The sequence below is a fragment of the Mandrillus leucophaeus genome, unplaced genomic scaffold (genome assembly GCF_000951045.1).
Source record: "Mandrillus leucophaeus isolate KB7577 unplaced genomic scaffold, Mleu.le_1.0 Scaffold1, whole genome shotgun sequence".
Classification (NCBI taxonomy): domain Eukaryota; kingdom Metazoa; phylum Chordata; class Mammalia; order Primates; family Cercopithecidae; genus Mandrillus; species Mandrillus leucophaeus.
In genome coordinates, this window is record NW_012098097.1 from 4413175 (window position 1) to 4428797 (window position 15623).

The window sequence follows — 15623 nt, forward strand, 5'->3', positions numbered from 1 at the left end:
TTGGTCTCCCAAAGTGCTGGAATTGCAATGTGAGCCACCGTGCCCAGCCAAATTTATTTATTTAATGATCATTTGTTTACTAAGATGTGCTAGTCACCCTCACAAGAGCTCCATCTTCAGTGCCCCTGCCAGTAAGGTGTTCCTTGTTCTGGATGATATGAGGAGTTGAAGGACCAATAAATACACAAACAAGCAATATAGCTTTGAAGATGGACGACAATATTATAAATGTGTCTTTTCTTTCTAAGTTAATCTATAGTTAATCAATGTGGTTAATGTTTGCCCAATCAAAACACCAAAACTATACTTTGAAACTCGAAAGAGTGATTCTAAAGTGTATCTGGTGGGCAGCGAGGGATGTGCAAGAAGAACCAATAATTTTCTGGAAAACAGAAATAAACAATCTGGGGACCAAACTACCAGGTAATACAATGTATCATTGGGCCATAGTAACTTTAAAAAGAGGTACCGATGCAAGAACAGACAACTGGCCATCACACTGCAGCCAGCCTGAACTTAAAATTGACATTTAAAAATCGTTTAAAAATCACCAATGATTGGTGAAAACAGAATGTCACATTAATTTTCATTTCTTTCATTTTCGTTAACATTGGATGTTTTCCATTGGTTTTTTTTTTGGCCATTTTGTGTGTGTGTGTGTGTGTGTGTGAATTGTCTGTTTTATTCCCTTTGCCTATATTTCTGTTACTTGGGGTTTATTCATAGATTTGAGATTTTTGTGTAACAAGAACATTAAGGTTTGGTAGCGTTTATCTTTTAGAAATGAACCCATGCATTCATTTTATTTGTTGACACGCCAGTACTTACAACTATCTCTAGCCTTGATGTGCGCACATATGTACTTGTACACACACAAGTACTTGTCCACACACAATTGCTTGCCTAATCATTCTTTCTCCACAATGATAACAAAGATAAGGCAACTGAATAAGACAAACATTATCATGGCACACTTTTGGGATCCAACTTGAGCCAAGGAGTGAAACACCAACAACATAGCTTCCTTTTGTGAGAAACCTCAGACTACCTGAAAAAGACACAAAAACTTGGACATTTGAAAAATATGTGTCAATTTTAAGAATTTTTTCTAAGCACTTATCATTCACCCTCTTTCTACTATCGATCCTTGACTATTAAAAAGTGAACATATGCTTTATTTCTTTCTAAAGATGATTTCTGTACAGATTCAATGATATTTTAGAGTAGACAAGTAATTAAATGGGTAGCCTGACTCTCCACTTGTCTAATATCTGAGTAAATAAACGGAGAAGTGTCTCCGCAATGCACTCGCTCACAACACTAAATCCAGTGTCTATGATTCTCCCTCCCTCAGAGTTGATTGACTTCTGTCCTCAAAGCTTCTTCTAGGGTTGGGTGCCCACTGGAATCCTGGATTACAGCATGTGGTATATTTATCTACTGAAATATGAGCTGTGGGTACAATGAGCAATGCCTTGCCACAGACACCCCATCCATCTGCTGAAAATAATCAATCTCAGAAAACGAAAGTCCAGGGAAAAGTTAGATTTGGGTACATGCCGAGGATTAACAAGGGCGGAACGGCAGTTATTTTATTAACTTGGAATCAGTGCTTGCAAATGGATTTGGTTATTTACTATTTGGTCTAAAAAATGCATCTGTGATATAAAGGCTGGAGTTTCAGTCTGCACAGCAGCCAGGCAGATTATACAGGGTCTCCTCTTGGATGGGAAACGGTATATTTGTCAGTGATGGTTGGTTATTCCTACTCCTGAAATAACTCATGCTCCAGATTGCTCAGTTTGTTTAAAGGGCCATCACACCATCTCCACATGTTTCCCTTAAGCTTGACTGAACATAGTATTAATGACAAATAATAATGATAATAGCTCACAACATTAATTGAGTGCCTGTGATATACCAGAAAATTGAGTAGCAACAAAATAAAAATCTCATTTAGTTCTCCTGAGACCCCTTTGAAGCAGTTATTATTATGTTTAGTTTATGGACTCACTTATAAGCCAAGGCTCAAAGAATACGTCACTAGTAAATTATGGAAATGAAGATTTGAACCCAAGCCTCCATGACTCCAAACCCAGCCACTCTTAAGGGAGCACCACACTGTTAGAAAGTTAGGCAAGATTGAGTGTTTGTCCCAGTACAATCTCCCTTACTGGAAAAATAAGAAATATCCTCCAGTTTTAATTATGCCAATCTCAGATTGACACGATATTGGCTAACCAGTGGAAAGAAATGTTTCCAATAATATCATCTCTCCTGAAGAGTTGGGGAGGTAGAGGATTAAAATCCTTAGTGGCTCTCCCTACGTTGTGAAACTTAGGAAGAGAACACACAAGACCAAGCCCACCATTCCTCTGGGCAAGGCTGTCTGCAGGCATTTTGCCTTTCTACCCTTGTTCGTGGGAAGAGCTGCCTGAGCACCTCTCATCACTTCCCAAGTTAGGTTTCCATACATTTACTCCTGCGGGGAAGAATCTGGTTCAGATGTGATGGTTAATACTGAGTGTCAACTTGGTTGGATTGAAGGATCCAAAGTATTGATCCTGGGTGTGTCTGTGAGGGTGTTGCCAAAGGAGATTAACATTTGAGTCAGTGGACTGGGAAAGGCAGACCCACCCTTATTCTGGGTGGGTACTATCTGATCAGCTGCCAGCGGGGTTAGAATATAAAAAGCAGGCAGAAAAAATGTGAAAAAGAAGAGACTGGCCTGGCCTCCCAGCCCACCTCTTTCTCCTGTGCTGGATGCTTCCTGCCCTTGAACATCAACCTCCAAGTTCTTCAGCTTTGGAACTCAGACTGGCTCTCCTTACTCCTCAGCTTGCAGACAGCCTATTGTGGGACCCTGTGACCATGTGAATTCATACTTAATAAACTCCCCTTTATTTATATATATATATATATATATAAAGTCTTATATATATAAAGTTTTATATATATATATATAAACTCCAATCAATCACTGTTTATATATGTGACTCCAATCACTGATCACTATAACTATCTGTATTGCTCTCTGTATATATATGTATATGTATAATATATATATATTATACACATATCATATTACTTCTCTCCCTCTAGAGAACTCTAATACAAGGTGGAAAAGTAGATGTAAAAGAAAAAGAATAAGAAGGACTTGAAGCAAAAAGTGAGGAGAAGCAGTGGGCTCTCTAAATTTCATCTTGGATAATAACATAAACTCTGAGTCAGCTTGACTTGGCTGTGAATCCAGACTCTAACTTGGAAAACTGACTTTTCTCTTCATCTATAGAAATTAGGCAAGAATAGAACCTACTGAATGGGGTTGTCATCTGGATTTAATGAGATAAAGCAAGTGAAAGCTTGGAACATCAAAAAGATTCAATGTAGGACAGTTATTATTATTTTTATTATTATTATTATTATTATTATGTTCCATCCATCCCCCTTTTAGCATCTACGATACATGTTGCAGACTTTCCTTTTCACCTGCTTCATACATCAAAGTGTCACAGCCTCTTAGTTTTGCAGAGTTGGCAGGACAGGCTTATGGTGAGTAAGAGAGAATTGGGTTTCCTGCTTGCTTTTAAAATATTTTACCAATTTTGCTGAGTTTCAGATACGGCCAATGACGAATGAACTTATTTTCATCATTTTCTCATCTGAAGTAGACGCAGAAAGAATGGAATTCTGATGGTCTAGCTATTCTCAACTCTTATTTTTTTTTCTTAATATAAACAACGAATAGCTCCTAATTTGGCATGTGAGCCACCCACAATCTGCCATCTCATATTGAGGCAGAGGTACCATCTCCTTTAAAGATCTCTTTTCCCCCTATAACATGTCAGGCTGCCATCTTCAACATACTGTTTTCATAATGCTTTTCCTTAAAACCAATTGACCAAATTGTTGAAGAAAATATGGGGGAAAAGATGTAGGCTGGCAAAATACAGTTCTTAAAAATCAGAGCTAGAAGGAAAGATGTTTAACTTGGAATAACAATAGGAGACTCACACAGAAGCACAAGGGGTTGTAGCTAGAGAAGAAGGCAACTGGAAGAGAACAAAGAAAAGTGACCTGATCCTCAGAGAGCCTGCCCGAGTTTCTGGAGGTTAACCATCCTGCTCAAGGAAGGCACTTCATTTTGGTGCAGAACTGGATCACCACTATTATATATTCATAAGCATAGCCTTCTGATTATATTCTTGCAAACTAGAGAATCACTTCCAAAGAGTTCATATGCCAAAACAGTGTCTTTCATAAGAGGGTTCACAGAGATAGGCAACATAATTCACTGCCAATAAAAAACTCAGATCAGCAACACTATGGAAGAAAAATCCAAATAAAATCAATCCGGGGGTTTCCTCTGTCGACGTGGAATCACAAATTATATTTCTTATCCCACACAGAGAGGCTTTCCCCTGTACAGTCCCAAAGATGAAGCCGAAGTGTCAGCTTCAATATGAGAATTTAATTCTACATTTCCTTCAGCGGGTCACTAATTCCAAGGTTCAGCATGCCTAAATGTTCTGTGGTTGAGTAGATTTTAGTGGTCTTTAAGAGATTACCTCAAATGCAACAGACTCTCAATACGAGACCAGAAATATTTTGAAAGAAAAGAAAAACACTCTCTACTTCTTTATAATTTAGCTTTCAAGAACTTAAAATTATTTTAAAACATATTTCTGTATCAAAATTGTGCCAGCTTTCAGACACGGGAGATGTCCTCTCCTTGTTTTGCAGACAATGTGTCATCAGTCAAGTATTTATTGGATCTTGAGTCATGCATAGCAATATGCAAAGGCAGTTGGAGAACATCATAAAGAGGGAAGAGCTGCCTGCCCTCAGTGCACTTCCAGTTTAATTGGAAGCCCTTTGTTTTATGTATTTGTCTTCTAATTATTATCATTTTCTTCAATCAAACAACAGAAGAATCTTATCAGTTGATTCATCTCAATTTTATAGGATGACTCCAATCACTGGTCACTGGAACTTACTATCTGTATTTCAACCTTTTTTTTTTTTTTTTTTTTTTTGAAACAGGGTCTTGCTCTGTTGCCCAAACTGGAGGGCCGTAATGCCGTCGTATTTCACTGCAGCCTTGAACTCCTGGGCTTAAGGGATCCTCCCACTTCAGCCTCCAGAGTAGCTGGGATTACAGGTGCATGCCATGACACCCAGCTAATTTTTTCTTATTTTTATTTTTTTGTAGAGACAGGCGGTCTCACTATGTTGCCCAGGCTGGTCTCAAACTCCTGACCTCAAGTAATCCTCTTGCCTTGGCCTCTCAAAGTGATGATAGGTGTGAACCAATGCACCCGGCCTGTATTGCAACTTTTTACATGAAGTTACCCGAGGATGTTTATTTTGTAAGGTAAGGGACACAAATGCATATGTGTCCATGAGTGAAGCCAAAATCAATGAGCAGAAGCGAAGGAGAGGGAGAGTGCCAAGCAGTGACAAGTTAGGTCAGAAAGGAGGTAACGGGCGGGAGTGGGGTTGAGAAGAGAGGAAAAGCATTCATTCCAAGGGAAGAAGGTAATAGATGCAAAGACACGAAGTGAGAACGAGCCAGGTGTGCGCGACGGCTGGGAAGCCGAGTGGGCTAGCTGTTCTCTTTGCTTTGGCGAAGATAAAGTTGTGCGGAGACACATTCGCACTGAACTTTAAAGTGTAGGAAACAGAAAGTGTTTTGTCCTCTTCGAAGAGTGTCCCATTTTCCACTCAGGCCACAGCCCTGACTCGGCGATCCTCCTTCAATGGGCGCTTATGTTCTCGCCAGGAAGGGCAGCCCTTGCTAAATGTTATGGTTTGGAAGGATCCTTCACAAGGATGGAAAGCCGAGTTAATTCAATTAAGGCCTGGGGTCCTGGGCTTTGAACCAGCCACGGTCTCAATTTTATGAGAGGATGAAAAGTTAATTATTTGCCGAGTTTGAGTGAAGTCTACTTTGAAAATCCCTTTCCAAAAGAGTAATTTCCACATCAGCTGCCCTGTGGAAAATCAAGGCAGGTTGAACCAGGGTCATAAAGAGAACCTCAGGAACTGGGTCTTCAGAGAGGTCCAGCACTCGGTGGTTCGCCTGTCTCCACACCACATTCGAAGGGCTGGGTGGTGTCTGAAGCCTCTATTTGCCACCACAGGTTACTTTGAAAAATAGAAAAGGAAATATAAGTTGAATTCAGAAAGTCAAGGATTTTGGGGGGCTTTTTTGTTGTTGTTGTTGTTTTGTTTTTTGACAGAGTCTTGCTCTGCTATCCAAGCTAGAGTATGGTAGTGTGATCTCAGCTGGCTGCAACCTCCACCTCCCAGGCTCAAGCAATTCTCCTGCCTCAGCCTCCTGAGTAGTTGAGATTACAGACGTGTACCACCACGCCCAGCTAATTTTCGTATTTTTAATAGAGATAGGGTTTTGCCATGTTGGCCAGGCTGGTCTTGAACTCTTGACCTCAGGTGATCCACTTGGGGAAGGTCTTAATAATTCATGTGATAGAGCGTTTCACTTCCCAACTGGCAGCTTCCTGGCTACTTTTAATGTTATTGTTTTATTTAACTTTAACATTTTAACTTTAAAAATCATGCACATATGTGTATGTATGTTGATAATATAACAATAAAACAATTCTTCTGGCTGGGTGTGGTGGCTCACACCTATAATCCCAGCACTTTGAGAGGCTGAGGTGGGTGGATCGTTTGAGCCCAGGAGTTTGAGAATAGCCTGGGCAACATAGTGAAACCCCATCTCTACAAAAAATAGCCAGGCACAGTGGTGCATGCCTGTAGTCCCAGCTACTCAGGAGGCTGAGGCAGGAGGATCACCTGAACCTGGAAGGCAGAGGCTGTGGTGAGCCAAGATCACAACACTGCACTCCAGACTGGGCAACAGAGCCAGACGCTGTCTCAAAAAAAAAAAAAGAATATATAAATAAAACAATTTTTTTCATGTAGAAAATATAAAGACAAACCATTCATAAGCCCACCGTCCAGATAATAGGCTAATGGTTTTGGTGTATATACTTCAAAAACTTTAAAGTATCTATACCCTGTTATATACACACACACACACAAACACCACACAGGAATAAGCATGGGATCATATTTAAATAGTTATCCTTCTGGCTTTGTTTTGCTTGTCGCAGCAATATATTATATCAGAGATTTATTTCCATGTAAATTGGGATAACATACAAATAAAGTGCATGGGTTCTAGAAAACACACACACACACACACACACACACCTTTGACTTAATTGAGAAAACTTCTCAATGTTTTTAGCCCCAGTAAAAGTACAACCAGTCTCTGGTGTGGTTCTGTGGCTTCAATACAATATTCTCTGTAAGGCTCTTAGTACTGAAACATAATAAATACTCAGTGTTTTTGTCTTCACAGCAATGAATATAGATTTATGTCTTTTTTTTTTTTAATGACAGCAAACTATTCTGTTGCAATTATGGATGTACCAGGATTTGTTTAAGTTCATCCTTGATGGACACTTAGATTGTTTCTAATTTCTCACTCTCACGAATGGATCTGCAATGCATATTCCATATATGCAACTTTCACAGCTTTGGTGTTGATGCAGGAAATTGGAAAGAAATGCTTTCTGAGAATAAAAAACATAATTCGTGCCCCTTCCTCCTCAAAAAAGAGATTTAACCTTACTAATAAATGTGCCTGGGTAATTCCTAGGAGTATGCTAGAAATGCCACTAAAGGACCTAAATCCAAGGAAAAGAACATTTTCAAGTCAACACCTCCTGGCAAGAAGAGTGGACTTAAAATAAGGAGAATCCAGTTCTAGTTCTGCTTTAAGTTTTTCATCAACCCCAAAGAAATGACAAACTCTCTAGGCCTGCTTTCTCTTTCGTAAAAGGAAGCTGAGTGAAGTGAACTAGAAGTTTCCAAATGACTGTGGAATTCATACTCTGCGCGCATTGCTTGACAAGAACTCGTGCCATCAATGCTATGACAAAACCTAAGTCTAAACGAACTCTGGGCTAGGCCTAAAGGATTCCGTGATCATTTGTGTCTTTGCATTCAATTCTAGTGAAATGAGAGAAAATGAAATGCAAAATGCAAGTGTTTTTTTTTTTTTTTTTAATCCCCATGCTGAACCCTGGGCAATTGAATCTGCATTCTGTAACAGAACATTTCTATGACAGAAGCCTTTTAAAAAAAAGAGAAGTGCTTAGAGACATCTAGCGAACAAATTGTTGAATCTTACCACATACAAGAAGGATTTCAAAGAGCTATGGAGGGACATTATGAAGTTAAAATATGATTTCTTGCCTTAAAATTGCCACTATGTGGTAGAAGAGCAAAAGTGTGCTCATAAAATGATCCCTGAAAATAAAAAGGTTAATTATTTATGATTTTATACCTTATCTTTTTTTTAAATAAAGGACTTAAAGACACTTCAGAAAGTTGCATATACTATCCAAAAGGCATTAAAATAAGTTAGAAAAACAATACTTACAAAATGGCAAGTACGGGTGCAAGATTAAGATAGGAATAATGTTCGTACACCCAATTCATTCCGTCAAATGCTGTATGCCACATCTTTAACTATGAATTCTGCCATTCCATCCAGCGAGAGAGACAAATGTTATATATAGTTATTAATAACAGCAACTAAAATCATTGTAATAACAGTTAACACTCATATAGGGCTTACTACGTGATGTGGCAGTAAACGTTTTAAGAATTTTCCATATAAATTAATTCATTTAACCTCATGATAAACTACAGAGTAAGCACTGTTACTACCCCCAACCTACCAGGGGAGTAACAGGCAGAGAGAGATTAGTCAAGTAAATTACCGAGGGTCACCCAGCTGGGAAGTCACAGAGTTAGGATTCAACTCCAAGCAATTTTCCAAGTCTCTAAACTTGAAGCATCACAAAACTCGTCTCATATTACCTCCAGGTTATGAAACCAAGGAAGGGGGTTTTTCACTTTTGTTTTATTTCTTACATTTTCAATGCTCCAGTTTCTCTGGAAGCAAATATGTCAATATATATTTTTATAACCAAAAAAAATTAATTTGTTTTTTATAAAAACGAGCAAGGCAGGATAAACTTTGGGCCTGTTCAGCAAACTCACCACAAAGAAACAGGAGAAGGAGTCACCTGTGATGGCAGGGTAGTGAGAAAGCCTTCCTAGAAGAGGTAAATCTTAAAGGACAGGTAAGGCTGGGGAAGAAAGAATGGGGGAGACGGGAATTATAGGTAGAGGAGTATGTTTTTCAAGAGCAAAATTGAGCTCCTGAGCAAAAGTCACATGAAAATTCAGCTCAATCCCCACACAACTGAAAGACGTTGACCTTCCTGTACTGATACATCAAAGACAGAAAAATTAACTCAAAGAACCACACATTTTCCTTGCGCATATTTTCATATGTCCACAAAGACTCCAAAGTCCTTTCAAGAAAATGGTAACCACTGGGGCCTGTGTGCTGTCTTCGCTTTTCCTTTTTCTTCTCACTTATCCATTCCTAATATCACAAATCCACGACTCAGAGGAAAATGGCATAGCAGCAAAGGGAGGAGTTGAGGAATGGGAGAGAGAAAAAGAGTTAAAGGCAATTAGTCTTTGGATCCTGTTCCTTGGTGATTTCTGCCATGACACCAAATTGCAAAGATGCAAAAACCCACTCTCATTAACAGTCTGGTGATGGATATGAGAAAGGTCACCCAACTGAAGCTACTGGAGGTTCCTTGTTTCTATGAATCCCAGGCAAACCAGAAAGGCCCTGCTAACAGATATTTTCAGAACATTCATTCACTTCAAAATCAAATCAGTGAAAGGTTGAGAATATTCTCTGGGAAATCTGGCCTGCCTTTAAGCAGAGGGTTCTAAATGCAGTCATTGACGCAGTGATTAAGGAGAATAATTATCTCTTCCCTTTATTCTGCCACAGAGAATTGCTAGAGGCCAAGAACCGATTAGTGCTGGCTAACAAATCCTACTCTACCCCTCCTACACCTCCCTGCACCCAATGGCTCCCAAATGAAAACGGGCAAAATATTTTTCAGCTGAACTAATTCATGAAGCTATAAAACTAGCAGCCTTGCTTGCCATTCACCATTTGCGATTTAAAAACTCAAGAATAGGAGATTAGACAGTGTCTTGGCTTTATATGCTGTTACTACAATTAAATAAACAGCCCCGTGTGTGAATTAATCGCTTTGGTACAGGCTAAAATAGTGCAAGAATCTAGGTGAGATTTTGAAAAATGTTTAGACTGATTTAGATCGACCAGGAATTGCTAATGGTTTTTATAGCTAATACTTTCAACTCCCTCCATCCAAAGCAAACACACACACACACACACACACACACACACACCCCTCAGGAAAGCAATGGTTGAGTCTCAGTTGTGTAAACTTGGTCTTGCAAAATGAAATTTTTTGTCTCTTGCACCTAAACACCCCAACATGGCTCAGGAGACACAAAGACTGAAATGAGAATGTTAGTCTTTTTTCAAAATTGAAGGCATACGTTTTATAACCCACCTGGTGTTCATTTTATCATGAGATCTTGGACCACAGCCTTCAAGTGATTGTCAAGTAGTTATTGAAATAAAACATCAATGTGATAAAATGACTACAATTTACATGAAGACAGTCAGAGAACCTTAGCCCCGAGAAAATCTCCAACCTAAAACCGAGAGGTTCAAAATATAAACTCCAAGTGCTTTTAAAGACTCCCTTAAGAAAGTGGAGAGACGGAATTAAAGAATAGCAGTGTGTGTGTGTGTGTGTGTGTGTGTGTGTGTGTGTGTAAAGCCTATCATATTAATTTTTAAAAAATCTTTTTTCCCAGCTTCATTAAGATATAGTTGACAAATAAAAATTGTCAATATTTATGGTGTCCTATATGATTGTTTTGATAGATGCATACATTGTGAAATGATTAAGTCACCCTAATTAACATGTCCATCACCTCGATATTTTTTGTGTGTGTGGTGGCAACACTTAAGATCTACTCTCCGAATAATTTTCAGGCACACAATACAACAACAGTCTAGTTGTTGCTGGAAAGGGGTTCCAATTCAGACTCCAAGAGAGGGTCCTTGGATCTCAGGGAGAGTCCACGGAGTAAAGCAAAGGCAAGTTTATTAGGAAAGTTAAGGAATAAAAGAATGGCTATGCCATAGACAGAGCAGTACCGTGGGCTGCTGGTTGGCTATATTTATAGTTACTTCTTGATTATATGCTAAGCAAGGGGTGGATTATTCATGAATTTTCTGGGAAAGTAGCTGGCAATTCTCAGAACTGAGGGGAACCCCCCACACCTGCGACCTTTTTAGACCATATAGAGTAACTTCCAGATATTGCCATGGCATCTATAAACTATCACGGCACTAGTGGCAGTGTCTGTTAGCAAGCTAATGCATTATAATTACTGTATAATGAGCAATGAGGACAACCAGAGGTTGCTTTCCTTGATATCTTGGATTTGGTGGGTTTCGGCTGGCTTCTTTACCACATCCTGTTTTATCAGCAGGGTTTTTGTGACCTGGATTTTGCGTTCATCCTCTAAGAATGCCTAACCTGCTGGGAATGCAGCCCAACAGGTCTCAGCCTCATTCTACCCAGTCCCTGTTCAAGATGGAACCTCGAATAGGAACCCCTGTTCATTCTGGTTCTAACGCCTCTAACATAGTCACCATGTCATACAATAGACCCATAGAACTTATTCATCCTGTCTAACTTGACCTTTGTACCCTTTGACCAACATATCTGCATTCCCACCACATCGTGTTAATTTGTTTTCATTAAAAAATAAAATGAGCCTCTAATCCCAGCACTTTGGGAGGCTAAGGCGGGTGGATCACGAGGTCGGGAGATCAAGATCATCCTGGCTAACACGGTAAAACCCCGTCTCTACTAAAAACAGTACAAAAAAAGTAGCCAGGTGTGGTGGCTGGCGCCTGTAGCCCCAGCTACTCAGGAGGCTGAGGCAGGAGAATGGCATGAACCTGGGAGGTGGAGGTTGCAGTGAGCCAAGATCGTGCCACTGCACTCCAGCCTGGGCGACAGAGCGAGATTCCATCTCAAAATAAATAAAATAAAATAAAATAAAATGAGAGAAAAATTATACCCAATCCTTATGGGAAAAAAGATACAGATGCACTGCCTCTGCAGAGGTGGCCTGATGATCCCAGCAAAGAGAATAGCGGCCCTGAATTCAATTAGCTTAACTCTAGCAAGAAAAGAATGGAAAGCCGTATATACCACAAGCAGCACATGTAATAGTCCTGGGGATTATCGAGGGAAAAGAATGAAAAATGAACAAGTTCAGCAGGAACTCTGATAGCCTGGAGTAATGAAGGAGAGTGGGACGCACTCGATGAAAGCCCCAAACACAGCAGCAGGTGGAGAAGTTGTTGACTTTATTTAGCATTAATTGCAGGAAAGCGTCTATAAAATGTGGTCAAAAATTATTAAACCCCTGATGTTATGCCAACATTATACCATCCCCTGTTCCAAGGCAGGTGTATTATTCCTGGTCCCTAGGATTAAAGTAAATCATGGCTTTTCCATGTATTCTGAATATTGCATTTCATTATTTTTTACTGCCCTGTTTCTCTAGGTTTTTGTGGCTAAATAGGCTCTGCTATTTATAAACTCATCACGGGTTCCATGGTGGGGGAGGGAATGTCAGAAAAAGAATGTCCCTTCAACATTCCCTCTCCGCCCCTAAATCTCTATGGAACATACTCTACATACATTTCTGGAAACCTCTCAAGTCAAACATAGTTACAGTGATGGCCACAGACACATCTCTCTCCTCCCACTGGATTTGGGATACTTGCTTAGATTTAAGAGACTGACTTCAAGATACTCACTCGTGGTTATCTGAAGAAGCCCAGGCTTGCATACTTGATGCCCAAAATTTTGTTCTAGAAGCCACAAAACTATGCTAATCCTTTCAAACAAAAGAGGAGCTTGAGTTTACCCACAAATTCAAAATGAATCCAAGCATACTTTTTGTATGTGACAGGGTCTCGCTCTGCCAGCCAGACATACTTTTAAAATCTCAACTAAAAAGTAAAACATTCAAGTAGCATTTTTCAGAAGACTCTCACTATTACCCAAATATTCCTGAAGGCCCCAAAATGATGAGATTCTACAGGTGGGCTGAGAAAAGAAAACAATGAAAAGCATGCCCCTGAGACATCTTGCGAAGCCACTGTGTACACTGACCTGCCCAACCGTTGGCCAACACCACCCAGCACCCGAGTCACACCAGATAGAAAACAGCAGCCTCCCTTCCTTATGTGTCCTGATTTGGGAGGTAGCCAAAATACTGTAACTGCAAGCCCCTTCTCACCCCCACTCCCTCGTCTCCCCGTTTTCTGTATCTTTAGTTCTCAGAAAACAAAAGGACAGGCAGGCAAAGACTAATCTGAAAATGTTTCTTCGCTTCCTAGGATGCAGAGTGGCAGGAAGAGAAATAGAGAATGAGCAGCACACTAGTGACAGCACAGCTGGAAATGGAACTGGACGTGCATGCCAGTGACACTTGTTCAAATGCCGGTCGCGGTGCAAAGGGTGGAGGAAGAGAACCCACGCTTGCAATCACGCTTTCTCAGTATTTCCCAGGTTTTTTTTTTTTTTTCCTGTTACCTCCCTCCCAAGAAAACCTTTTAGATTTTTTTTTCCCTCATTGCCTTCCTCCCCATGAAATTTAATGCCACAGATAAATGGGTATATATGTTTTTACACTCAGTCACAAAGAACCAAATTTTGTCCTCTTGGTAGTATTGATCTCCCCTCTTGAGAATGCATGTGCCAGCCCCTTAGTCCCTGGGAGTCAGGTTATGTGTCTACGGTGAATTTGTTTATCCTTCACAAAGCAGAGTTTCTCAACCTTTGTACCATTGACATTTGGGGCAGATAATTCTTTGCCGTCCTGTGCAATGGAGAGTGTTCGGCAGCATCCCTGGCTTCTAGGTGCCAATAGCACTCCTATCCCCCATTCTCCTTTGTAACAACCAAAAACGTCTCCAGACCCTACCAAATGTCCCCTAACAGGGCAGAATGGCCCCAGCTGACAACTGCTTCTCTAGAGGTTAGGAATACAGCAGTGAATAAGGCAGGCAAAGTTTCTACCTAAGGTTTTGCTACTAAACAGTTGCTTGATCTTAATACCCCTTAACAGCTCTTAGTTGCTTTACCTCTCCAAGAAAAAAAAAAAAAAAGATTAAATAATACCCAAAGTCCTCTCCAACTTTGTCATCCTATGGCACATGATCTCATTGTGTGTTTTTAATTAAATATAATTGTTTAGAATGGCTTTTTCCCCCCTAAAGGTTTGAACCCAAATCACATATACAATGGATTTTTAAAATAAACAAAAAAAGCATTTGATAAATAAATCTCTTTTTAAAACAAATAGATTCTTCCAAAAATCAGTGTGTAAATGAATCCAGAGAAAGTTATACAAATACCATCTCCTTGTAGCTTTCAGTTCTGAGCAGCCCGAGATCTTGTGCAGAGCAGAGAAACATACAGAATTGGACATACAGTAGATTTCATGCTAGATGGTACAAAGCCATTGAAGAGTATAATAAAGTCACATTGAGCATGGTTAGAGATTTCACTGACTTTTTGTTTTTTTAAAGGCTTCTCTTTCTCTTTTTTATTTGCTTTTGAATATAAACTCATGTTTTGCAATTCAAAACCCAGGGCCAAATCAAGTGATTAGAGTGGTAATAAAATGATAACTTATGTTAGCATCCACCTAATACAAAAATCACTTGATCTGCAAAAAAAAAAAAAAAAAAAAAAAAAATCTTGTGGTGTTGATAGTGAAAAAGGTGTTGGTCCAAGTTAGAAAGTGATGTAGAGAAGTGAGGCTAGAAGAGTTAAATGTTGGACAGGAGGCTGAGGCAGGAGGATCACTTGAGACCAGAAGTTAGAGACCAGCTTGGGCAACATATTGAGACCCTATCTCTAAAATAAAAAAAGTTAAATGATGAGAATAGAGTCTTCCCATAGGCCCTTTTGGCAAGTGATATGGGAGCGCTTTGAAAGTCATTAAAAATGTCCTAGATATTTTTGCTACTGCCAAGTCTTGTTTGCCCAAGGTCATGGAAATATTATATCCCTGAAGCTAGGAATAAACTCAGAATATCTCTGGGTGAAAAGGGGATTGAGATCAGTTTTTGATCTAGGAACCTGCATGATATGTTGATGAACAGAGGTGAGAGTTATACAGATTCCTTTATCTGTGACCATGAACAGAGAATTCTATCTAAGGGGGAAACTGAATTAATGTGAGGGCCCAAAACTAGGTCTAGGAATTGTTTGCCCTTTGGAGTGCTAATGCGCCACACTTGCTTGATGTTTTTAATGGCAAAACCATTATCTAAGAATATCGGTCCCGGCACTTTGGGAGGCCAAGGAGGGTGGATCACGAGGTCAGGAGTTCGAGACCAGCCTGACCAATATGGTGAAACCCTGTCTCTACTAAAAACACAAAAATTAGCCAGACATGGTGGCACGTGCCTGTAATCCCAGCTATTTGGGAGGCTGAGGCAGGAGAATCACTTGAACCCGGAGGCGAAGGTTGCAGTGAGCCGAGATTGCACCACTGCACTCCAGCCTGGGTGA